The 11,565-nt window shown below is 45.6% G+C and overlaps 1 long non-coding RNA gene across 1 annotated transcript; it reads left to right on the plus strand.

The window, feature by feature from the left end:
• The first annotated feature begins 4,200 nt into the window (after positions 1–4,200).
• Positions 4,201–5,880, plus strand: LOC123050835 (uncharacterized). The gene is made up of 4 exons (XR_006423856.1): positions 4,201–4,336; positions 5,048–5,117; positions 5,199–5,286; positions 5,724–5,880. It is a non-coding gene; the product is annotated as an uncharacterized lncRNA (long non-coding RNA).
• Positions 5,881–11,565: the final 5,685 nt, after the last annotated feature.

Here is an 11,565-nt window from a genome sequence, read left to right on the forward strand (position 1 = left end):
ACTCCGTCTTCAGCTTCTCTTGTGCGGCGATGCTGGACACAAATTTGGCATTTGCCTTCCGGGTCTCCATCTCTTGCATCTTCAGCCGGTTCTTGAGATCAGCGAGGTCAGCCTCAAGCTTCTTGCCAGCAGCCTGCATAAAATTCCGGGTTATGGCATGAACAGTTGTTATACAAATTTAAAGTCCCAAGTGTTTTCCAAGCAAAGACACTTGGCACTTGGGGGCTAATGCATATTGAACGTTTTTATCTACAAATTGCCGATTCAATTGAGTAAGCCGGAACCTAAGTCTACAACATACTCAAGCATAAGTCGTCGACTTGGGGGCTGGCATGGTAAAGGTAACTATGCAGTAAGTAAGAGGACAGAAGAATAATACCTCAGATTTCTGCTGGATCTGGTTCACCATGGCAATCTCTGCGTCCCGGCTCTTGTGCACTTAGCTGACGAAGCCGGAGACGATCTCTCCAATGTTCAAATTGGAGTAGTCAGTGAGGTCCAAGTTAACCCGGCGGGACTCTAGCAGCTCCCCTTTGGCGGAGCACTTGGCCAGCGCGGTAGGTCTCCCCGGCTCAACAAACTCCGTCCGGGTGATTACCACGTCCGGGTCGTCTGCTGGTTGAGCCGAGCTGGAAGCCTCCGGGTTAACAGAAGCTTCTATTGCGGGCTTGTTGGTTGGAGCAGCGGCCTCAGGAGCAGAGGCAGCTGGCGGTTCTTGAGCGGCTGCCTCTGGCTCAGGCAAGTCCGGCTCATCGACCGGCTTGGACTTCTTCGCCCTCTTGGTGAGCTTGGCCTGGGCACTGGAAAGACAGAAAGGTTAAGCACAACAGTGTAAGAAAAGACAAAGTACAACATGAGATGGTTATCATTACCCGGGCGCGGTCTTGAAGGCCGGCAGGCTTGATTGCATAGAGTCACCAGAAGAGGGGGAAGTTTCCTGATAATTTGAGTCAGAAGAGTTGAGCGGTTGACGTATAACACCTGCCAAAGGATAAAAAGGGTACAATTTTGAGATCACCTCGGTCCGGCGTTTCCTCGATGCGTCAGGTAACCCGGAGGAGAGGTCGGTGCTTTTGTCAGTCCGGGTGTGCCGCCGGCTCTCATGCACCTGTCGCTTCAAAATAAATTGAGGGTCCTAATAAGCTAAAGGATGTGAAAAGCTTACTTTCCGAGTTACCCTTCGGATTTTCAGCCTTGGCAAGGGCTCCGAGTCGGAGGAAAATGGCGTTACCTCTTCAACCACCGGGTTACTTGCTCCGGTGTCGGCCTATTGATGAACAAGTATTGATAAGGCGGACAGAAATAAACAACAAGTACAACAAGGACTTACAGGCTCAGGGGTTACCTCTGACTCGAAGCTGTCGCTTAGTTGCATCAGCTCTGAAGCAGTAGGCCTACTTCCTTTCTTGCGAGGGGCGGCTTTCTTCGCCTTTCTGGCCTTCTTGGCCGCCTCATGGTCATATTTGACCCGCCAGAACTTGTCATCAGCCTGAAAAATACAATGATGGATTCTTACAACGATTCAGATGAAAGTTATATACAGAAGAAGATAAAATGTTCAGATCAGCGGCTTACCGCTGGGGCTGGGTTGGCCTTGTAGAAGGGGGCTAACCCGGTCCTTCCGCAGTCTGCCAGGCTCTCGTTCAAGAGAGCCTTGGTCATCTCCTCTGCAACATCTTCAGGAAGATCGTTGCGGCTGTGTCTCTAGGGGTCATCCTTTCGGCCCGTGTACTCACACATTAAGCCGGGGCGGCGGCTCAATGGGATCACCCGCCACGATATCCAAACCCGGACAAGATCGATTCCGTTCAGACCATTGCCCAGGAGAGCCTTGATCTTGTTGATGGTGGGGAGCAGAGGTTGGCGCTCCGCTTGAGTCAGCTTGTCTGACAGTGGGTGAGTCGGCTCCAGACGCGAGGGGCGAAAGCCGGGCAGCGGACTCTCATCAGCCGGCAACGTGTCTTGGCAGTAAAACCACGTCAGATTCCAGTCTTTGGGGTGGCTCGGCGGCTCTGCGTAAGGGAAAAGGCAGTCCCTCCGCCGCTGGATGGAGATGCCGCCTAGCTCCAAACTTGGCCCGTTGGCGCACTCGTTCTGACGGTTTAAATAGAAAAGCTCTCTGAAGAGCAGCAGACTGGGTTCTTCTCCAAGGTAAACCTCGCAGAACACTTGGAAGTTGCAGATATTGGACACTGAGTTGGGTCCTATGTCCTGAGGCCGCAGATCGAAGAAATTCAGAACGTCTCTGAAAAACTTTGAGCCGGGCGGTGCGAAGCCCCGGCTCATCTGATCCGCAAAAATGACCACCTCCCCGTCCCTTGGCTGTGGTCTCTCCTCTGATGGGTCGGGGGCACGGTAGGACATGACGTCCTTCTTGGGCAGATAGCCTGACTTGACAAAATCTGCTAGGGTCTCGTTATTGACATTGGACCTCATCCAATTGCAAGTGATGGAGGCTTTAGGAGCTTTGGGAGGCATGGTGAAAGTCGGCAGCCTATGATAAAAGGAAACGTCCGGTTTAACTATAAGCCGGAGGAAATTTACAGGTCAATGTTAAAGTGGCGGCTTATGAAGGGGACTAATGACGTATATCTAAGTGCACTGGGCTATTTAAGCCGCCTGAGGTATCGAGAGTAATTCGATTGTCTACGGCCTTACCACAGATGAGCCGGAAAATTCTATGGTGCATGGTCTCCGTTAAGTCGGAAGGTTCTACGGCGCGTGTCTTCTTTAAGCCGGAAATGTAAACCGCCATGACTCAATGAGGGCAGTTTTTACTAAGTATGGTGAAAACAAGTTTCACACATTGCGGTAAATATTTTGGATCAAAATGATCGGGAAAAAGAAAAGTTTCTAGACCTAGAAACAGACGCTGGAGAAGTTCTTGGGCTTGAACAAGGCTCTTATGCAGTAAAAAGAGGGTTGCTTGCATATAAAATGGGTGCTAAACAGTCACCGCAATGGTTCTAGGTAAGTCTAAGATCAAAAAGAGGCAGTAAAAATCAAATCTACTGAGGCCCGCGATGAACTACGAAGAACAGAGGACGAACATGGACGAACCCTACTGCAGATCTATTCTACGGGGGAGCAAGGACTTACCGGTGCTGGAGAGATGCGGAGGTCGCCGCCGTTTGTCTGGACCGAGTCAGGATGATGCAGCGGCCAAGGTTGACGAAGACCGGGGGCGCGGCGGCGGCGGCGGCGGAGCTCGAGCAGCACGGGAACAGTGAGAGGAAGGAGACGACAGAGGAATGAGAGTGAGAAAGGCCCGTCGGGCCGGCCTATTTATAAGGGCGAGCTCATAAAGTGGGCGCGAGAAATGAGGAGACTACGGCGTGGTTATCTCCCCACGAAACGCCTCGATTTTCGGGATGGCAGTAAAAGATAAGATCCGTTGCGGATCTGGTGGAGTAAAAAACGGGCTTAATGGAAGATGACGTCACGGCGGATTACCCGGAGTCCAGAGGATGACGTCACGCCGGGTTATGGCTCTCACACAATGGTAAGCCGAAGGTTTTCTGTCGAAGAATTGAAGATTGACATGAGTCGGCTCAAATCAATCTGGGGCCTAATGTTGAGGATATAGACCTTAGAGTCACCCGCCAGGAGGGGCCGGGTTACTCTATGATCATTGCCAGAAGCCCGGCGCCAAGCTTAAAGACGGTGGGCCAAAGATGGGCTTAAGACCCGGATATGGCTTAAGGCCCGTAGTTACAATCATTATTATGGTGGAACTTGTAGTGTAAGGCAAGAATAGTCGAGAGTCCGAGCCGGACACTCTTATGAGCCGGCCGGGACTCTGATAGTTGCTGGGCGTCGACCTCCCTATATAAAGGGACGACCCGGCAGCGGTTTAGGGACAAGAAAGATCTGATCGAAAGCCAGGCATAGCAGTTAATCTCCCTGGTCATCGAAACCCTAATCAATATCACCTCAAACTGGATATAGACTTTTACCTTTACCGTAAGGGGCCGAACCAGTATAACCCCTCGTGTTCCTTGTCCCACTTAACCCCTTCAAGCTTCCTAGTTGCGATGGCTCCACGACTAAGTCCTAGCTCGAGGACATCTGCCGTGACAATTCCACGACACAACTTTTCTTTTTATATAATTTTATTTCCCAAATGCTGAAAAGTGCAGCTGCACTTTTCTGCACTTTTCCGACCACACCAGCGCTCACCAGCCACGCACACCAGCGGCAGGTCTATCCTACCCCGCACCAAAGTCCCCAACCAACCCGCCCAGTTCTTTTCGGAATCAACGGGCGGAGCGGTCGGGGTAGACGACCGGCGACCGCGGGCTCAAGCACGGCGAGGTGAAGGTGGAGCTCTCCACCGGTAAGCCCCCACAACCTGCTCTGCTATTTTGTCCTATGATTTTGGCTGTAGCGGGGGTCGACAAGAGCTTCTACATGGGAGCCCATGGCGATTCACGCCGGTTTTTCGTCTCGGATGGGTAGGGAAGGGAGTTGAGAGTTGGGGGTTGAGAAGGGGGAGGTGGGATGGGGAGGGTAAGCCGACGGGAGTAAGGGAGAGAGGGCGGGGTGGAGACGATGAGAACGGCGACGACCTCCTGATTCAGAGTTCGCAATAAGTAGATCATCATTTTCACCTGGGTATTTGTGCGATTTATGGGGCAACGACCGACTAGATTTTCTGAGGAGAATGGCGATGACCGAATGGCTTATCATGATTTGCGACTGAGGCGAGTGCGTACTTCTCCTGAAAAGCAGAGAGAGGGCAGTAGCAGATGCACGGCAATGGGTTGGCTTGTTGGTTTAACATCATCAACTAGAAATAGAGCTGCTGTTGGAGAATAGTTTGTGGAGTTTGTTGGCGAAGCAGTAGGAATTTTCCAGCACAACTGCTTTAGTTGGCTCGAAAAGCATTCCTAGTTGTGCACCGGTTTTCAGGGTGTTTGTGTGGCGAAAGCAATAGTAGTTGTGCAGTATAGTTGATGGAGGTGATGCATCAACATGTCTTTTGTCGTCAGTGTTTTAAGCCAACTTAGCGCAAGCTAACGCGTTTCGTTGCCCATGATGTTTGTAGGACATAACGGGAATTTAGCAAACTGGAAGCGGACAGAGGCACATGTGTCGGCCGATTACAACATCCTGAGGTATCCATGGATATACTTCGAGCAAAAAACCATCAGCGTTCATGAAGATTATTTCATCATTTTTTTTCCTTTTTGTGGCAGGGGGGTAACCTTCATGGTGAGTGCAAAAGGAGTAAATCGGACATGGCCATAGCCATGGAATAAAGATGGTGGAACTCAAGAACCCAAGGTAACGTTTCTTTTGAAAACACTGCAGGGTCTTTTCATGTCTCATTGTACACGGTCAACAGTCAACACACTGTCTGATTGAAATTGAAGAGCGACTTTTAAGATGTCTAGATGGAACAAGCACAATGTCATGTTGATATATGTTCCATTGGCCCTAAATAAGATGTTTGTTAGAATGTGTGCATAAGTTTTGCAAATCCCGGAAATGGTATAGCAGTTATTGCATGGTAGCATAAGAGTTGCTCAAAATTGAAGACATAGTACACAGAGTTGTGGTTTGAGTTGATGCTTGTAGTTTTATTTATTTATGCAAAGCTGATGCAATAATGGATTTTCTATGTTTTATTTTTCATGCATTATTGTATGAGGCTAACAATGTTTTCTGTGCCATCGAATGACTTTTTCTTTTTCTGTGCAATCGAACTACTTACTCACTAGCGATCGCAACTGGGTTAAGTGGACAACAAACTGGTCGACGGCGGCAAGGCAGAAAGTTGGTGAGTTGGGTGGGGCTCGTCGGCTGAGACGACGTTGTTTTTGCCCAACTGCTGGATGGCAACGTCGCAGCTCGCAGCTTCTTGTGGCTCAGGGGAAGGAGGAAGAGAACAAGGTGGCTCAGGGGAGGGATGAAGAGATCAAGGGGTGTTGTAGTTGCTCCACATCAGCAAAGGGTTGCCCAAAATCAATCATGGCAAATCCATGTATAGGTGTAGTTTTCTTTTGCCTCTCTTCTTAGTTAAGGTAGCAGATAGGTGAATTTTTTTGTGAGATGATTGATGGGCTAGATTCAGGATAAGTGGATTTTTCCTATATATAGAATCAGACTGCCACTGTTTTTCTTTTTGTTTATAAAATGAAATGAATGTGCTCCATGCAAGTCAGGGGGTTTTGGTGTTGGTTTTGCATGAGATACAACTGATTTTACTGTCATAAACTCATTTTTTGTGCAATTTGTTGCTTCAAAGCATGAGTTCACCTGCGATTTTCAACTAAAAGTGCTTAGTTTTACTGAATTCATGGGGGCTTTATATTCAGTGATCTGCTGTTTACCCTTTTCATTTGTTACTCTACAAACTGATGCCTACTATCATGGAACTACATGCAAATAGTTGCTCCAGTTTTTAACATGGTTGCCTATAATTACAAGGAAACTTGCTTTAATTTTTATGGAAATGATAGGGCCTTCTTCCAATTATCTTCGGTCTATCATCTTTATTTTGTGTCATTCCCGAACCGATTCTTACTGTCAGGGAACTGTTTGCAACTAGTTGCTCCTGTTGAGCAAAGGAGTCGAGGTCCAGGTGAGCAGTGGAAGACTCCTTTTAGCTGGTTAGAAGGTAGGCACCATTAGTCATTTTCTTGAAAGTAGAGATGTAGCTGATGATGTAGATATGTAGCTGTTGCAATTTTGAAACTAGCTATATCCGAATTCCTCCCTTTGGCCTAGCTGCATCTAGCACGAGTTGAGAGTGAAAATTAGATTACCTGCCTTGCTCTCCACCAATATTTTTATTTTCGAGCCAAGGACACATTCAGATTGCTGATGTAACTACTAGTGTACTAAATGTGTATATATGATCAATATTAATAGTATATATTCTGGAATTAGTTTGCACAAGATATATGCAGTGCTAGAGTGAACTTCGTATAATCAATATTAATAGGAATAATAGTATTTTCCTAATAAAGGTTCTGAACTTGCGTTGGTTGTACCTAGAGTGTAGATGGAGCAATGGAGTCGAATCGAGCCCCCGTGGTGAGTCGTGCCCAACTTAATCAGGCGATTCGAACCCATGTAAGAGTTTGGAGCTGGTAAGCCGGTAGGTACCATTAGTCCTTGTCTTGTTGTAGGCATTCTAGCTATTTTTTTTTTCAATGCTCGACCAGTGACCTGCTCATTCGAATGGAAGATATCTCTTAGCCAACCAGGTGATTAATTTGTGTGGCGGTATCGTCAGATGTTCTTTTTGGCCCTGCTATTCTTGGTTGCATATGTTAGTTAAGAATTTCATTTGAATCCTGCACATAGCCACATATGTCTTCCATTTATTTTTGCCTGTAGTCGTCGGCTGCGTTGATGAATACGTAGAACATCGTGTGATTTTAGAAAAACTATCACACAGGAAAAGATACCATAGTTGCCCTACATAGTTTGCATCCCTTTTTGTATGCACAATACATGAAACATAACATAGTTGCCCATAATTAATCATACAGTTGCCTAAAACCATGTATCCCATTGCCCAATCGTATTAACAGAAACATTACCAAGACCACGATCTGGCCAACATCTAAAGATTTTAGATATCTCTTAATTAAGTTTGTGTTGCAATGGTGTGTCAACAATTTCTTCCCTTCGGGTGGGATCCCTTGGTATGATGGTAAACACTTGGCGAATGATCATAGAGGGTGGCGGGGTGGAGCTGGTCATGGGGACATAACTAAAACCATGAAGTTTTTTTTATGAGATTAAGTTTATCTGTGAACCCTAAAAAGCAAACATGTGTATGTTCTTTATCCCCTTTTCAGGTGTCATAGTTGCGCACAATCAACTATACAGTTGCCTAGAACCACGTATCCAGTTGCCCAATCCTCATGAACAAAACCATTACCAAGACCATAATCTGGCTTATATGTGAAGGTTTTAGATACCTTTCAATTAAGATTGTGTTGTAGAGATGTATCAAGAATTTTATCTCCTCGGGGTTGGATCCGTTGGTATGATCATAAATACTAGGCGAATGGTCATAGAGAGGGAGCGGTGTGTGATGTCTACTACGCAACTTTATTCTTGTAGACTCGTGTTGGGCCTCCAAGCGCAGAGTTTTGTAGGACAGTAGCAATTTTCCCTCAAGTGGATGACCTAAGGTTTATCAATCCGTGGGAGGTGCATGATGAAGATGGTCTCTCTCAAGCAACCCTGCAACCAAATAACAAAGAGTCTCTTGTGTCCCCAACACACCAAATACAATGGTAATTTGTATAGGTGCACAAGTTCGGCGAAGAGATGGTGATACAAGCGTAGTAATGATGGTAGATATCGAGTTTTGTAATAGGAACAATAAAAAACAGCAAGGTAGCAATTGATAAAATAGAGCACAAACGGTATTGCAATGCTTGAAAATGAGGCCTAGTGTCCTTACATTCTCTAGTGCAATCTCTCAACAATGCTAATCTAATTAGATCATATAACCATCCCTCAACGTGCGATGAAGAATCACTCCAAAGTTCTTATCTAGCGGAGAGCATAAGAAGAAATTGTTTGTAGGGTACGAAACCACCTTAAAGTTATTCTTTCCGTTCGATCTATTCAAGAGTTCGTACTAAAATGTTGCCTACAATCAACCACAATGTTGCCTAAAACCATGCATCCAGTTGCCCACAATCAACCGTACAGTTGTCTAAAACCATGTATCAAGTTGCCCACAATCAACCATACAGTTGTCTACCATGTATCCAGTTAGCCAATCCTCATGAACAGAAACATTATCAAGACCATAATTTGGCTAATATATAAAGGTCTTAGATACCTTTCAAGTTTGTGTCATAGAGATGCGTCAAGAATTTATCTCCTCGGGGTGGGATCCCTTGGTATGATAGTAAATACTTGGCGAATAATCATAGAGGGGGAGCAGGGTGGAGTGGGGGCGTAACTAAAACTGTGAAGTGTTTTTAAGGGATTAAATTTATCTTTGAACCCTCCAAAATGAACATATGTATGTTCATTATCCCTTTTTCAGGTGTCATAGTTGCCCACAATCAACCATACAGTTGCCTAAAGCAGTCATTTAGATTTGTAGAAGAGTTGCATCGTATCGTAATTCAATTGCTTAGTTTGGTTAGGACAGTTGCTTGGTTTTGCTAGGGTGGTTTTGCATTGTGTTTTTGGTAACGCGGTTGCTTGGAGTTGCTAAGACAATTGCTTGGTTTGCTATGACAGTTGCTTAGTTTTTTTAGAACGATTTGCATTGTGTTTTTCGTAATACAGTTGCTTAGATTTTTTGTTAGGGAGTTACGTTTGATTTTGCTAGAACAGTCGCTCTATGTAGATATGTATAGTTGCATACATAGAAGATGAGTAGTAGTTGCTCACAGTGTGAGATTGAGTTGCTAGGGGGGATCAGAAGTTGGCATTTTTTTAAATCTTTTTTGTGATATGATGTTTTGCCACTTTTCTACCTAAAGTAGTAATGTTAGAGTTCTTTCACTTATTTTTTATTTTTTCAATTATCGTGCATGTGATGAGTGGGGTTGGAGAGGAGAGGTGGCGAGAGGTTGACGAATATAGGAGTTGCTCATAGGATGTGCATGAGTTGCTCAGTATGAGGATGAGTTGGGATAGCCACGGGGGGAGGGGGATGAGAAGTTGCGTAGGGGGCGGGGCGTAGGGGCGATGATAAGTTTCATAGGGGCGATCAAACAGTTAAACACGAACCTATGCAAGTTGTTCATAGCTTTGGCAAGAGTTGCCCACAAAAATCATTGAAATCTACAGACATGAGTTGACTCATGAACGCACTAGAGTTGCATAAAACACTACCACAAAAGTTGCTGACCTTTTTCGTGTGCTACTCGAGTGCATAACTATCTCAAAGTTTATTGACCTTTTTTTTGCCTCCAATAGCCCTCTCAGGTTTTCCATATGTCGATGAGCAGGAGTTGTTCACAGTGTGAGGATGAGTTGTTTAGGGGGGGGGGATAGATGAGTTGCATAGGGGGCGATGCAAGTTGTTCATAATTTTCGCACAAGTTGCTCGCAAAAATCATTCAAATCTCCAGATATAATGACGAAAAACACACATGAGTTGCCTGATCAACGCATAGGAGTTGCATAAAACACCCAAAAAGTTGCTGACCTTTTTTGTGTCCTACTCGAGTGCCTAACGATCTCGAAGTTTCTTGTCCTTGGGTGCACAATGATCTCAAAGTTTCTTGTCCTTGTTTTGCCTCTAATAGCCCTACCAAAGTGAACTTAGGTTTTTCCATATGTCGATGAGCAGGAGTTGCTCAAATTGTGAGGATGAGTTGCTGTCGTGGGCAGATGACAAGTTTCATTGGGGACGATGAGAAATTTCATAGGGGACGATCAAACCGTTATACACAAACCTACACAAGTTTTTCATTGTTTCCGCACGAGTTGCCTACAAAAATCATTGAAATTTACAGATATAATGATGACAAACACACATGAGTTGACTGATGAACGCATTGAAGTTGCATAAAAACACCACAAAAGTTGCTGACCTTTTTCATGTGCTACTCTAGTGCATAACGATCTCAACGTTTCTTGTCCTTGTTTTGCCTCCAATAGCCCTATCAGTTTTCCACATGTCGATGAGCAGGAATTTCTCATAATGACGCAAGTTGTTCATAGTTTTCGCACGAGTTGCCTGCAAAAATCATTCAAATATCCAGATATAATGATGGAAAACACGCATGAGTTGCCTGATGAACGCACAGGAGTTGCATAAAAACACCCCAAAGGTTGTTGACCTTTTTTGTGCGCTACTCAAGTGCATAACCATCTCAAAGTTTCTTGTTCTCGTTTTGCCCCCAATAGCCCTATCAAAGTGAACATAGGTTTTTCCATATGTCGATGAGCAGGAGTTGCCCACAGTGTGAGGATGAGTTGTTGTCGGGAGCAGATGACAAGTTGAACGATGAGAAATTTCATAGGGGACGATCAAACCACTATACGCAAACCTACACAAGTTGTTTATAGTTTTCGTATGAGTTGCCCGTAAAAATCATTGAAATATCTAGATATAATGTTGGAAAACAGACATGAGTTGCATAAAAACACCCCAAAGTTGCTCACCTTTTTTGTGCGCTACTCGAGTGTATATCGATCTCAAAGTTTCTCGTCCTTGTTTTGCCTCCAATAGCCCCATCAAAGTGAACTTAGCCTTTTCTATATGTCGATGAGCAGGAGTTGCTCGCAGTGAGTGTCCACAACTAGGGTCACACGACGACGCTGTATGAAACAGAGTGATGCCTTGGTTTCGGGGATGTGGCTCCCCTATCATTTCGAGGTAATAGTGGTGGTCGTGGCAAGAGGCACGAATCGACTGTGGTAGTGATCATCATAGAAGAGGTCGCCAGGGATGTTATTCAGCACACGCCCCGAAGGAGAGGGGCACAACGGATGCAGTGTGGCGTCGGGGCCGTAAGATCGGTCGGCCTGGCTCTTGGTCAACAGTACCAATGAGCGGTACGTTAGGCGGCATGCAAATAGATCGACTGGTGAGGTGGCGCTAGGTCGTAAGATCGGTCGACCTGG

This window comes from Triticum aestivum, chromosome 2D (genome assembly GCF_018294505.1).
Source record: "Triticum aestivum cultivar Chinese Spring chromosome 2D, IWGSC CS RefSeq v2.1, whole genome shotgun sequence".
Classification (NCBI taxonomy): Eukaryota; Viridiplantae; Streptophyta; class Magnoliopsida; order Poales; family Poaceae; genus Triticum; species Triticum aestivum.